Source organism: Lonchura striata, chromosome 2, assembly GCF_050655825.1.
Source record: "Lonchura striata isolate lonStrDom1 chromosome 2, ASM5065582v1, whole genome shotgun sequence".
Classification (NCBI taxonomy): Eukaryota; Metazoa; Chordata; class Aves; order Passeriformes; family Estrildidae; genus Lonchura; species Lonchura striata.
In genome coordinates, this window is record NC_140704.1 from 123,442,573 (window position 1) to 123,457,496 (window position 14,924).

Sequence of the window (14,924 nt, forward strand, 5' to 3'; positions counted from 1 at the left end):
GTTATCCTCTTTAAAAAGTGTACCCTGTAGGTGTTCATGTTAGCTGGTATTTCCTTTCAGTGTCTCCAGTAAGTTATCCTTTCATTGTGGGTAAGTAAGAGTTTGCAAAACTTTGCACCCTTATTCTTAAATTAAATACTGACAAGGAATGGAAGTGTAAAGCATGCTAATAAGCAAGACCTCCCTGTGGGAACCTGTGATAGAAGACTGTTTCACATTGAGAGGCAGACAGTGCTGTTGACACAGGCTGTCAAAAAGGCTTCATGTCTTTGAAAGAAAATCTTAATCTTCTTTATTCATGTGTGAACAGGTCCAGGCCTTCATCCCGTAGCTCATATGCATTGACTGTTTAAACTGTGGGTTGCTAGGCTTTGGGTAGGGTTTGTTTGCTTGTGTCTACATTGTACGAATGGATGAGGACTGAAAATTAAAATCTGTCTGACACAGAGCACTGCTTTTCTGTCTCTGTTTGAAGAGACATGGCAACCCAGGGTGAAATGAAAAGGAATTTTATTGAGCGCAAAAACCGCTCAGTGTTTAAATGTTGGACGCAGGAACTGAATGGTCAATTTGGGAGGCTTGTAGGTTGTTTATAGACATTGGGATGGCTGTCAATCACAGTACAATGGTGAAATTTGTGTTGGAAAAAAAGTGCTTTTTAGTGACTGAACTCCTGTTTCCTGTTAAAATGCTCACATCAACAAACAAAAAGAGGTTTTGTCTGAAGTTTACAAGCAAGAAAATTTCAGAATAACAGAGATGCTGCTACTGTTGTGGCATCTTTTGATCATTGCGGCACTAACTATTTAACATTTAAGACCAAATTTTACGGGGAAAGATCCTATTGCTCCATGGATCAGATTCTGATCTACTTCTGTGGCTTATAAATCAAGAATAAAATCCAGGAATATGTAGATTAAATGAATGGCATTATGGTATTGAAAAGCAGTATGACTGTGGGTTCTGAAACTTTGTGTATGTCTGTGCTTAGATATGTTTTACATGTTCTCTATATGTTTATAAATCAATAACAAGGAGAAGCAGAAGATAAATAGCACCTATAAAAATGTAATCTCTTCCAGCACTTGTTAGTAACAAGTAGAGGGAAAAGCCTTATTTCAGAAGCAACTTTCCCCTTTCCATTTATTGTTAAAGCTAACTGGAAGCATTTTGTTACTTCATTTTACAGAAACTTATCTCAGCTATAATATTTCATGCTGAAATTTGGCCAAATGTCAAACTTGCCACCATAGGCTTTGGAATAATTTTAAAAAGAAAAAAATAATAGAGGGAACTGAAGGAAATAGAAAATAAGACTGTTTTAACAGAATCAAATTTAAAGTGTTAGTGCTGTTGGCTTTTTCTGGTTTTATAACATGAAAAAGCATGTTTTACAGAACACTGGCTGAGAACTCAGACCTCAAAATCTGACATAAAATGTGGTTTCTGGGCCCCTGTGGGATTCGTAGGAGGAAAGAAAAAGAAGACTGTTTCTCTCATTTCAATTCTTTCACCTCCCAGCATTTCAGCCCCCAGCCTTAGTGGCAGGGGAAGCAGGGAGGCTCAAAATGGCCAAGGCAGGACAGAGCTACCATCTAAGTGATAGTTCATTAAATTCTTACTCACTTTATGACCATTCAGCCCTTATATTTTCCATAATCACTGGGAGCGCATAGAGCATTGGAATGTCATGCAGTTTTCTGGTTCTGAACAACAGGGCTCTTCCTTTGTGTTCACCTTCATATTTTCACTAACTTCCTCAATATATGTATATGTGTTTACAGTACTTTTCGTGTCTTTCTGAGCAGGTTTTTCATTGGTACATGCAGTAATAAGCTACTTGCCATTTTGTAGACATGTGTGTATAGTTAATCCTGAAATAGCTACCACTTTCAAATGTCTTCATTACTTGTTTGATGCTTCTCCTTTAATATAAAGCCTGTGATGTAGATAGTTACTGAAATATTCATCATGAGGAACTTTCTGTAATTTTTAAATGAGCGAGTACCTCTGCAGACAGTCTCAAAACTAAATTTTCTATCTCTTTGCAGATTTCTGAAATTTGTTGTCTATTTACCTTTTCCAATCTTTGCCTAATTCCTTCAGTAGCATCAGTTACAGAGCTTACACAAACCACCAAAATTTAGTCATATCACTGCTTTCCAAACTGGAATTTCTGTTTTTTGAGATGCATCTTTCTTTCAATTTAAATTTACCATAGTAAAGCATGTACAGCCCTAATTCATTGTTTAATAATTGGCTATTTACTGCAACTCTCTCTCTTTTCAGGTTTTGTTGGCTTGACAACAAGCCCTAAGATAAACTGTTGTGGGTAACTGCACAGAAAAACAGAACTGGAGTTTACATTTGGAGAGAGAGTGAATTTTTTTAATCCCTGTATTATATACAGGAACTATACAGGCACTCAACCTGCTCAATGGAAATTCACAGAGGGATGTCTCACCTGGAAGTTCATTTTCTCTTCTCAAGTATCCCACATTGCTTGTTGCAAAAGAGCTTTCCTCCTTCATTCCCTTCAGCTGCAGCTGCATTTATCTTCAGCAAGAATACAGCTGCATGAGTGAAATGCTGTGGGGTTTTCCAAGCACTGTGCTTAGCTGTACTGCCACACTCAGCAGCTTTAGGTGATTTGTATTACCTAGCTGTATGCCATTTTCCTCTCTTCTGTAAAATGAGATCAGCGATAAGGTTTCTGCATAAAAGCAGCGATGAAAACTGATTTTATGAAAAGCAAAGTTGCTGTTGTTTATTACTACTCATAAGTCTCAGCTGAGTAAAGCATTTCAATTTCTTTATAGTTTCCTTCACCAATACATCAACACAACTTGTGTTGCTTTCTCTGTGCATGACTAAGAGGTAAATATGTCTTCTCTTGCAGAAAAGTAGAACATTTACATTTTTGTTTTCACTCATCATCTTCCATGTTAACTCTTGTAAGGTCCTACTATTTATTAGTCTCCCTGATTTAATCCCTTAGAAGTATATGTCAGTATAAGCTGTTCTTGCTTGATCAATACATTATTCTTGTTTATTACCAATCTACCGCCCTTTAGCATGCTCGATAGATACAGCTGCCCCTGGAGTCAGCTTCCTCCCAGGTTTGTCTCCTTCTGTCCAAGGTCTGCTCCCTTTGCCATCAGGAAGGTCAAATGCAGAGCTTTCTTAATATGCTAACCCTATTCTTGTTCTATTGATTTCTTCCTCTATGCTATGACCAGCTTTTGAAGTCTTGATTTGCCAAGGTCTTCCCATCTTAAAATGTCTCCTAAAGACTGACCTTTTCTACAAGTATTGTAAAAGGAAACCATTGCTCTTCTTTCCAGGTGTGCTTTAGTCTTTCCTCTGCATTGTAGGGTCCTTGGGGTCAGGGACTGGGTCAGATTCTCTGAATATGGACAAGAGCTTTATTTTTTAAGGAATTTTATCTGGTATAGAGGAGCCACTGCAAACTGGACAGCTAGCTAGGAACTGTATGCTACATACAGTGGTCAAACAACAAACTACATCTTTCAGGCAGCAAGTGTTCCTCTCCCTCCCCCCTTCCTCCAGGCTTTATTCTGGAGGTCTAAGTTTATAACAAAAGAAACAAAAAGGTTTTTATATAAATGGAAAAGCAAATGGAGCCCAGCTCATGTTACAACTCAGCCTTCTGACAGCCCGGAATGGAGATCTGCCCTAGTTAGAGGCCTCTCTTTGCTCTGAACTGCAAGGGAGCTTTTAATATTCCCTCACTTGCTTTGAGTGCTCTCTGATTAGACCTTCACCTTCAGCTCAGTCTTAACCCAAACTGTACATTTGGCAAAGGTTGCTGCAACAGTTTTGTCTGTACAGTAACTGCAACAGTGGAGCCATTATCCACTGCCTCAGTGTTATTGGGGTATAAATAAGAAGCAGGGTGTGTATGCACAGCGTTGTGATAGCTCAGAAAACTCCACTGTGTTGCAAGTCCTTTAAAGTAATATAGCGAGAAAGTATTTCAACTTTCCATTAGTCATAAAAGCCACATTTTTAATATGCATGATTAAATTTAGTCAGGAAGATAAATGTGTGTTGTTTTTTCTCCTTTTTTTTTCTTTATGAAAGAGATTAATGGAAACAACCCAACACATTTGGTGTTGGTGCTTAAATATGTTTAAATTTAAGAGGGTGCTTTAAATTAACAAAGCAGGTGGCAGAATGACTAAACTCAACCTTCATATTCAGGTGCCTAATTTTAGGCAAGGCAGTATTAGTAGGATTAAATATCTTTTATTGGACTATTTAGAAAAAAAACTCAGACTTGGGAACACAAATCATTCTCTTTTTAGGTGCTTGAAACTTTAGAGAAATCATTCATGCTGTAATAGATGGTCTGTGCTGAAAAGAAACCACATTTGATACTTTATTTCTTGCAGGCTTTCTGCAAGCCATGTAACAAAGGTAGAATACAATTTTAAAAGCAAATGCCTGGAAAAGCTGCAAGATGTAGTGATGCCTGAATTGAGAGCCACAGATTGCTGCCAGATTTTGAGGCTGAATGATTGTCGTTTTATGTTAAACTGACTTGTAGATGACAATTTTTTTGCTATTTTTGCCTATTTTAAAAATAATTTATTCCTTTAAAATGAGAGCTTCCAAAATTTTATGGTTGTAAAATAATAAAGATTTTGGAGGGGGTGTGGGAAAATAACTAGAGTACTCTATGGCTCCCAAATAAAATGGAAAGTGTGGTCACTGGCAAGAACAATTTGAATCTGGTATATTTCCTGAAATAAATCACTATCTGGCTTCTTGTATAGTTATCTCAGTACATAAAAATTTGTGAAGAGTAGGAGAAGCTTGGGCAGGTCTATTCAGAGTAATAACATGGCATACAGAGCATCACACAATCCTTCCATGCAAGGTTCATCCAATGTCATAAGCTCTTTTCTAAACTTTCTTTGCCCTTTGTTATGCTTTCTGCCTTTGCAGAAGAGAGAAGCATGAGGAGATTTCAGGGATATTATTTTCTCTAGTTTTATAAAGGACCAGATAAAACCCCGTATGACCTTTAGAGCTGCAGGTGACCCTGTGATGAATGCTGGGCACATCATAGTATTGTGATGTGTCCTTTCCACTTAGAGCCCATAAAGTCTAAGTTCCCAAAATGAGTAGCTGCAATCTTATGCTAGTGAAGAAACAGATGGATGTGCCACTGATGTTTGGAGCCAATAATTTTCAAGATGCCAACTTCCATGCATTGTAAAAATGGCTAATTGCTTTGCTTTCCTAACTGCCTTTCACTTGGTGGGATGCCATTGGCCTTTTGTTAGTTGGCTATTTTGTTAGTGCTCTGCACTCTACACCCCTGCTTCTGTTTCTCTGGATGTTAGGCAGTGAGTTATATATTCACTTGAGAGACAACCCTCCCAGTTTTGAGAATGAATGCAAAAGAGAAGCTGGATAAGCACTTTGTTTCTCTTTAAATTTGAAATCTACAAAAAGTAATGTGTAGCGTGTGTGTGGAAGAACCTTCAGTTTCTACTAGCAGTACAAGGATTTATGGGGGAAAGACTTCTTTAGAAGACTCTTGCTGTGTCATGAGAAATAGTATAGATAGATATACAGATCTATCTAATTTTTATGCCTGTACACTCCTCCTTAAAAGGATTGCCAGCTTTGTCAAACAGTGAGGTTTCGGTACAGTTAGCTTTTCTTTCTCCTGGGAAGAATACATTGACTTTGACTGGTTTGCCCTTTGTGAGCCTGGTCTTAAGGACTCTGAATCTCATCCTAAAACACACTCTAGACAGCAAAGTAGAAAATGCGTGCTCATTGCCTGAGCACTGCCCTGTTTCTGCTAAAACTAAGACTTCATTCTATATTGTAATAGGTCTGGCAAAAGGAAGCCAAGAGCCTCACAGGGGGCCAGCAGGTTTTTGGATCTCAGTTGGAGTTTACTTGTGAGCTTTTTCTTAATATCACAATGGGCTCTTGCTGTGTCCTTCTAATGCCTCAGCAATGAAGTCAGGGTGTATTATGCCATCTGTCCAGGAGTCAACACTACAGGTCAAGCTAATTTAAACTGGCACTTTTCATCTCCCTATGCTTGTATGCATTACATTTAATAGTTTAAGTGAGTGATTGTATCTCCTGACCCTGCAACAAAGACAAAGCACATGTTTGTATTTTTTCATTATCTCTAGTTGTCAGGAATAAGGACATTTGATCCTTTAATGAAAAATATGGTTTAATCAGGGACTGATACACAACTTTTGGTTTAGGACTGGTTATGTTCCTTTAAATTATTTTTCATGCCCTTTCAATTTTTTTTTTCTTTGAAAGGTAAGTAAGAAGGAAAACTTATATATGGTGGAACTTTGTTATTTAATCCTAGATTGAAGAGTTTAAATGTAAAAATCATTCTTTTTCACATTTAGAGTTAAAAAATAGAGTTAAAAAATTTATCAGGGGAACTGTTTACCCTCTGGCAAACAGAAGAGTTAAGTGATGATCCTGGAGCAAAATTACTCCCATAAACACTTTGAATGCTGTGAAAAGAGTAACCTCTCCATAAATATTTCTCAGCTGAGCTCTGCAATCAGCTGAGAGAAGTTAAATGTATAGACATGATGGGTGAATTTTTAGAATGGAGGTTTGATAAATGAAAAATATGCACAACAGTATAATAATACACGCTAAAAATTCTAGGGAAAGCTTTCTCAAGAGTAGTACTCAGTTTGTTTCTTCTGTCATATTTTTCCTCCTTCTTTCTGCTATTTCTCTGACTTGTTTCTCCTCACCACCATGCTTCCAGTATTTTCCTTTTTCTGACCCTGGAGAAATAGAATCATTGCTGAGGAGGGAAAGGGAAGAAAGACCACACACAAGTATTTATTTCTTAAAAACATCTGAAGTTTGGAACAGGGATATTGTTCTTATTATTAGATTGTCAATATGCTATTTTCCCTCATTTCCAGAAATGTTATACAATTACAATAACATAAATCTATCTCCTGCAACCATATTAGCCCAGGGCACCAAAGCTATGGCTGCCAAACTCAAGATCATTTCAGAACCAATTGAGATGGATCTATGTAAATTAACTCCGTAGACAGATATATGGGTTGTTTGTTTTTGTTATAATGAATCTTAGTGTTAACCTATATGATGGCTATGACCAGCTATTAGTACAATTTTTTTTGTGATGCAAACCTTTTGTCAATTATCAAAGGCATGGCAACATTCAACACACACACAGAACCACATAAAGTCTAAATATTAGGAAATGAGAATAAATACTCAGAGCTTCAAACACTACACTGAGGTAGAAAGAAGAGACACATGTCCCTCCTTGTCATCCAAGGGACCCTGGAACTGAGAGAAACCAAAGGACAAAATGTGACTGAGCCAAAAGCCAGTGTGCAGACATGAAGGTACAGCCTGCCCAAGGTACAGCTTACAGCTGAAAGTGTTTGAATTGCCAAAATTAATGTTTTTACAGAAAGGTATTAATTTCACACCTACTTTCCATACTAGTGAAGTTAAACTTGGGACAAGGAGCACAAACATACTAAATCGCTCATTAACAAGGGTAAAAGGAAAAGAAAACACAATATGCAATAGATATTTTTCATATAATACTGAGTGTAATTTCATATGCATATACAAGGAAATATCTGTGTTATAAGCAGGTACAAACAGAGCAAATAAAAAAAAATTGAACTAAAATTTAAAAGCTGGAAAGAAATATAATTCTTTCAGAACCATGTGCAACATTTTCAAAACTAACCCTCATATTCTATACTGTTTCTTATCCCTATTGCATCTAAAATATACTGAAATTTGCTAATACTGATATATGGTTTATTAATCAAAGTGAAACTGTAAAGTATTTCTTACAATTATTGTGAGTGAAATATTGCATTCTAGGTAAAGGTTACCAGTCCAGAAGCGAGATTCATAATTGAGAAGTAGGAATAATGGCATATTACACCACTGTTGAAAGAAGAAAATTATGAGAAGCTATAATGGTGACTTCATTGGCTGTTATAAATCTGGCAGGGGAATGATGTCACATAGAGCTGTACCTTTAAAAAGACATTAAATTAATCCAGTAAGGCAGAACAAAAGTGGCTTAGATTAGAATTACACATGAATATTAATTCAGGGCAAAATGTATTATATATTCAAAATCAATTCCTAAAGAAGGGACCTGACAAATTTAATGAATAAGTACAGAAACTCCCATTATCAGTAATAAAACTATTAAAAAAATTGAAGGATTAACATTTATTAGGTTGAATGTGTTGTACTTACACGGCATGATAAAAAACTGAGGTACTTTTATTCATGCTTGCAATTCTAATGTATATAAATCACAGGAAGGACCCATCGTCAAAGAGCATTTAGAGAAGAGGGAAGGGACAGATAGTCATTAGCAGCAAAATAAGTGAGAGGTTTTTGTGGGAGAGGGAGTGCTGGAGAGTGATCTAGCCTCCTTTGCTTCCAGCAGACTAAATGATGTTATTCTACATTATAAAAACAGACTTAACAAGCGGGCATTTCCCTTTAATTCAGGTTAATTCCTGCTTGTTGTGGTGTTCAGCCCTTGCTGCCATGGCAGCAAATTTCAACCCATGAAACACCAGATCACTGATCACAGACGCTGCCGATGGTGCAAACTGCAACGTCCCCTGTGCTTCCTGCAGTGCGGTTCCCCACAGGAGAAGGCATTCTCTGACTTTTGCCTTAATTGGCATGGCATAATGGGTCCTGTAGAGGAACTGACAACATCCTACAGAACATTCTGAGATCCATTCTAGCTTTGTTTTCCTTAGGAGAGGCTTTCTGCTTTGTAGTCCCAGCTGAACTTAGGAATGAGTTTGCTATTTCCCAATGCCTACGTGAGAATGTCTGTTAAGGGAGTTGCTCTCAGGACACCAAGCTCCATAGAGCTCGACTTCCAGAAGACCTTTTTAGAGCACGAAGAGCAGGAGCCAAGCCCATGGCTCTTGCACAGTCTATGGTAGTTCACCTGCATAGTTTGTCTCAGGCAGTCTTGGATTGATGAAGTTTTACACTGTGTGAATACATCAACTACTGATTTTTGAGAAGGCAAACTTGTTTATCTGTCATTTACACAATTTGTTTCCCCCCCTCGAAATGCTGATTTTTGACAGGGCAGGTAGAAGAATGGTACCTTGCTTCTGTGAACTACTGGTTAGTAATAGAGTACTATGTTCTGTTTTCTGTTCAGCAGATAAAAATTCAGAACCAAAATTCACATGTTGTGGAGACTGCAAATTCTTTTCCTTTGCACAAGCTTTTGGGAACAGAAGGTTTTTTCTTCCTGCACATCTGACCTTACAGGAATTTTGCTCTTTAGGAAGGAAGGGCATACTGTGGTTTCATTTGCAGAAGTCAAGAAGGATAATTGTCCCTATAGGCTTTATAGACCGGGCTTTTGGCTTGTTTGGGAATACTGTCTTAGGAGATTGATGCCAGTTTTGCCTTGTTTATTTTTTTCATATTCACTCTACTGTGCATGGTGTTTTGCTGATCTGTCTTTGGAACAAGTGGCATGTTAGTTGAGGAAGGAGATTTGTTGGTAACTGACATTAGAAAGAATCCACAGAAGATTAAAAGAATATTGTTCTTTCTTCTGTTCTTCTTTTATCTTACTCTCTTCTCTCTGAGCTCTTGTAAGCTTGTTTAGTAGGCTGAGATATGTTGTGTATATTATATAAGGGTATTATGTAAGAGGCTTCTGACAAAAAATATATTGCACTTACTGAGACTTGATGAAATGTGAAAGAAATAAAGTTACAAATGTACAGTAATATTTGGCTAGGTATGGACATTAACAGACATTATTTGTTGAAATTCCTTCTCTAAATCAGTAAATTATTGGAAATGAGCAGAAATCATTAGTATTGATGCTGCTGCAATACTTCCTCTCTGTTAAAATTTCATTAACACTTTCTCTCTATTGAAACTGCAGAAATGTAAATCTTACTGTATGTGATCAATAAACAAATTAGCCAAAGGTAGCTTTCAGTCTTATACCTTTACTTTGAATAAATTGAGGAATTTAATTTAATTTTAATATTATACTAAAGGGAAGAAAGAAAAGTGAAAAAACAAGCAAAAAGTGTTCTATAATTTTGGGACAGAATATATTGAGCATTTTTTTCCTGTACTGACATACTGCATGTAGTGGCACCTTATTTCAACATTTACTTCTGTTATGATTAAGAAACTTGTGGGGGTTTTTTCCTTCAGCCAATTATGCCTGGTAAGCAGATGTTGGTTTAAGTAGCATAACCAACAATTAATTGGGTGCCAGAGGCTCAGAACACTCTTCCACTTTCAGAAAGTGGAAAGCCCCTTTCTGATTTGGGAGCATGTATAGCCAGTCCAAGTTCAGAGCTGGAGACAAGTTGTGTGCTGCAGTATTATTCTCTTGCTGACATACTCTGCTTCATGCGGTGTTGTAGGGCTTGCTCTGCACATCCCACTTCTGTCTATGTCATACAAGTGCTTAGGATAATGCACTAAAGCTGTGGTTTACTGTGCCTTAGAGGAGTGGCAAAGTTTACTGCTGTCTTTGAGACATTTGTAAAAAGCAATTGCTGCTGTAGCACACTAACACACAGCCATTTAAGCAGGAACACCTGAGAGGTTTTGCAGCTTTCCTTCCAAAAATGACTGCCTGATCAGCTGCAAGTTTTCTTTCCATGCTCAGTTATTTTGAATTTTTTCCTTTGTTTTTTCTAACAATGGTACAGCTGACCTAATGAGTTTACAAGCAATAGGTAAAAATAATTGCATAATAATTAAGGATATAGTTTCTGTTCTATAAACTGATTTGGTTTAATTTTAATAAGAGCTGAACTTGATCCATCTGCAAGTGAGGGCTCGGTTGCTCCAAACAGATAAACACGCTACAGATTTTGTACAGCTAAGATGTCTGCAATGTTTTATAAGCCAGAGGAGAGACTGTTTTATTTAACATAGTTCACACTGAAAATATGATTTTATTCTAAGTTTAAAGGAGAAGTGCAAATTCTAAACCACAGGCTTTGTTAAAGCTTTCTAATTCCATTCCAAGTATTATGGAAGTCTGATGTTTGAATAAGGCCAAGTCATCTTTTAATTCCTAAACTGGCTCCCATAAAAGGCTGAAAAGTCTTTGATCTGTGTAAAAGAGATCACCAGGGAGAAGTCTCTGCTTCTGTTTGTCCAAATGTTGCAAGCAGAGTCTCTAGGCTATAGCTAACAACTGAAATTATATTTGTTTGTGTCTTAGGCAGACATTTTGATTTGCATATAAAAGGGGTTTCAGTGGCAATATCAGCTCTTTCATGGGATTTGCAAAGGAGGAAAAAGGGTAGTCAAAGTTTCATCTAATAGACTGGCTTGCAATGATGTAATGAATTAGAGTGTGGTAGTATAAATATTTCCTGATATCATACTTCTATTTCTAAAATTATCTGTATGTACATACCAAATCTGATAAATTCAATGCGAAACTGGGGAAAGAAACTTTTCCAATATTGGACTAAAACATGGAAATAAAATACCCTCTATGGAATGGAACGAAATAGAATAGACTAGGAGGGGATAGAAGTTTCCTGAAAGAAAGAAAAAAAATATCTGGAAGATTATTCTAGGAGGAATAAGGGAAATTCACCTCCCATATATGTGTAAAGTTTGTAGAAATACAGTTTCTAGCAAGGTCTCCTGAATTTTTTTACTGGTCATCTTAGAGAAAAATAGAAAATACAGAAACAGGCTGAAGAGCTTGTTTGACTATTTAATAGCAAAAAATATGAAGGAAGCACCGGAATTATAAAGAAGACTCCATGCTACAGCTTATGTTGATGGCATCTAGTTTTATTTTGAGTGAAGTGGGAGGCAGAGTACCATGCAATAACACTGTCATATGTCTTATGACTGAAGTTATACTTCTCATAAGCAGAAAGGTTATTTATAATCACCTGTGAAAATTGCCTACCAGTATTTTTTCTACATAGCACACTCCTGTAATTACCTTTTATTTTTTCCAAAGAAAGTCAAAGAGGATTTAATGAAAAAACCTTTCCAGTTTCTGTCTCCTCCCATCCATAACAGTCTTATGTGAGGGCATAGACAGGAAAAACTGTTCTTGCAAGCCAGACTTTATTGCTCTCTTCTTGAACATTTATCACATCCAAATGCAGATACCAGAGGTTGTCCTTCAGAAGAACCATGCTAGATTAGGCTGGTACTTATCTCTTCATGTCACTGGAGCCCTTGACTACATGCTAGAGATTATACTTGCTTTTTCCATTATCCCCTTTTGGCCATCATTTTAATTCCCTTTTGATGTTACATGGAAAAAATTGTAATTTTTAAAATTACATGAGCTAAGTTTACATGAACTAACTTCATCCCTTGAAGCCTTACATCTTCCCTCTCAGTATGAAATATGGCAACTCTAGAGGTAAATGCATGTTTTTAACAAATAGTAGAGATGTTAACTAGATTAGAATTTGTTTCTAGTAGTATATATATTGCTTCAGCACATTAGGTTTTATTGTTCTTCATGAGAATGATGTAATATCATGACCTCATATTAAGAGCTAATGCAAAGTACAGCTGCTCTTCTACAAGAGTCCTTTTAAACAATGCAAATGTGTTGCTTTCCTGTCTGCTCTACTCAGAAAGGCACATGTCCTCCAAATAGTAGCTTTTTAGCTTGATGTAGCTGGAAAAATAAAATATGTCATCTCTTCCTGCAAATTTTGCCTTTGTTATCTATGTAGTGAGTAATTGCTAAAATAAAGGGTCTGGACAATCTTAATGACATCCAAAGAGTTCAAAGGAGTCTGTAAAGTTTGTCATCACTGCTTAAGTTGTCAAATCATAGAAAATAGTCGTGGAAAAAACCTCAAGAGGTCATGAAGTCTCTAAACTAAGATCAGCTATACCTATATTTTTTTCCTGAAAGATGTTTGTCTAACCTTTTTCAGTGATGGAAATTCCATGACCTTCTGAGAAAAATCTATTCCAAAGCTCTTTCTTAATGTTTAACCTTTGATGCTGTCACTGCTTGTTCTTTCCACCATGAGCAAGTAGAACAGATGATTTTCTTCTTCTTGACAAGAGCTTTTCATGTAATTGAAGGATGCTATGATCTTGCCCCTCTTTTCCAGCAAACTATTTTTCTGCCTTTGTGTTTTCTAATCTTTAACCATTTTCTTTGCTCTTTTCTGGAGAGGTGCTGAAGCAAGAAGATTTTATATCCTTCTTCTAACCCTGTTACCTTCCTTTCAATCTTCCTACTAGTTTAGCAAGCAGAATAGAGATAAGGCTCTTTAGATCATCATGTTCTCTCCCAGGTTACCTGAAGAATTTGCTTTGGTATTGTTAGCTATTTTTTACTTTTGTCTAGTTAGCTCTTTGCTTTCGTCACTGATTTGTGGCTTTATTTGGGGGGTTTTTCTTTATAATTTTAAATGCAAATAAATATATTTATTTGAATATAAACAAATGTAATCTGTATTGATCATAAAATCATTGAGGTGACTCCAAAAATATTATTCTTCAGGGGAGTTTTGTCACTTCTTGTATTGCTGAATGTATTTCCATCCAGCTGAGCAGGAAAGGCTAGACATGCTTGTTTGCCTTGAAAGCTATGATTACCTTGGTTTCCATATGATCTGCATCTGTAGTTAACTGTATTAGTTAACTTTGGTTAAAATATCATCACCAAGGATCTGATTTAAACCATTACCATAAACAAACACTTCATTTTCAAGGGACATCATTAGGGACATCAAATCCCTTTGGCTTCTGCACACAGTTTTTTTCTAAGACATTTTGCCTTCTTTAGAGCTTCAGAATCACTTTTGCATCGAAACTTTATGTTAGTTAGCAGCAGGGTTTTGAGTTCTTTTTTGTCTGTACTTTGTCTATTGACTGAGCTGCACCCATTTCCACTATGAAGTGTAGGTCAGTGCTTTTTTCTTTCTCCCTATGCAGCTGTCCTTCTGGCAGTCCTCATGGAGAATTTCTTCCAGTTTTGTTTCAGTCCCTGAACTCTACAGTACTGAGCCAAAAACTCTGTCTTGCAAGTACCATCAAAATATCTGTTTCTTAAGCTTGTGGGATCAGTCTCTTTTTTTTTGTACTCTGCCTGGAAATTCCAAAGTTATGCCTGATAGGAGATCCCCTTGTAACATCTGTTCTGGGACCACACCTTTAAGTCATTAGCAGTGGATGTAGCATTGGCTTGCTAATCCAACCCGTGGACAAGAGAAAAAATGGATGTTGAAATTAGACATTGAAATAAATTCTCCACTGCCACTACCCCAATAAAATTATGTAACACTTAATACTTGCTTGACTTTGGGAGCATTTTGTTGCTCTGAATTATGAGCAATACAATTGTGGCATTTATTGGAACACATTAGTCCTGGGCAAGGATTTTGGATTTCCATAAAAAAATGTAGCTATGTGACTTAAAACAGTTTTTGCATAAAAGAACAAAAAATTAAAATTTTAAAAGACAGATAGCAGCTCAGGATTTTACATGGCTTTAGCCTAGAAAATAAGTTTCTGGTCTTGAAACAAAATTTAATGAGGCTGTCAAAATTAGCTTTCTATCTTTATGGACATCTATGTGACCTTTGTGAGGACCCTTTCTGATTTTCCATGAACCTCATCTGGAAGTAAATGCAATAAGTCCTTTCTCTTCCCCTTTTCCAATGCTTTTTGAGATGCAGATATTCATGCATGGGTCACAACAGTTCTGAAGTCCAAGAAAGTAAAACCATGTGGTCAGGGGCTTTAAGAATTGTCAGTAAAGCCATATATATGTTGTGCTTTTATATATGGGAAAAAAATAATGGTTTCCTCTCATATTTGAATTTGAGGGGAAAAGAGAATTTTCAAAGGCA

General features: G+C 36.7%; 1 protein-coding gene across 2 annotated transcripts in view; it reads left to right on the plus strand.

The window, feature by feature from the left end:
• The window catches only part of C2H8orf34 (chromosome 2 C8orf34 homolog), a 262,725-nt gene that overhangs the window by 188,459 nt on the left and 59,342 nt on the right, over positions 1–14,924 (plus strand). For both annotated transcript variants that reach the window (XR_014953440.1, XR_014953441.1), the window contains exon 15: positions 1–14,924. This exon is cut by the window's right edge and continues 59,342 nt beyond it. The gene's annotated coding sequence lies outside the window, so the exon portion shown is untranslated.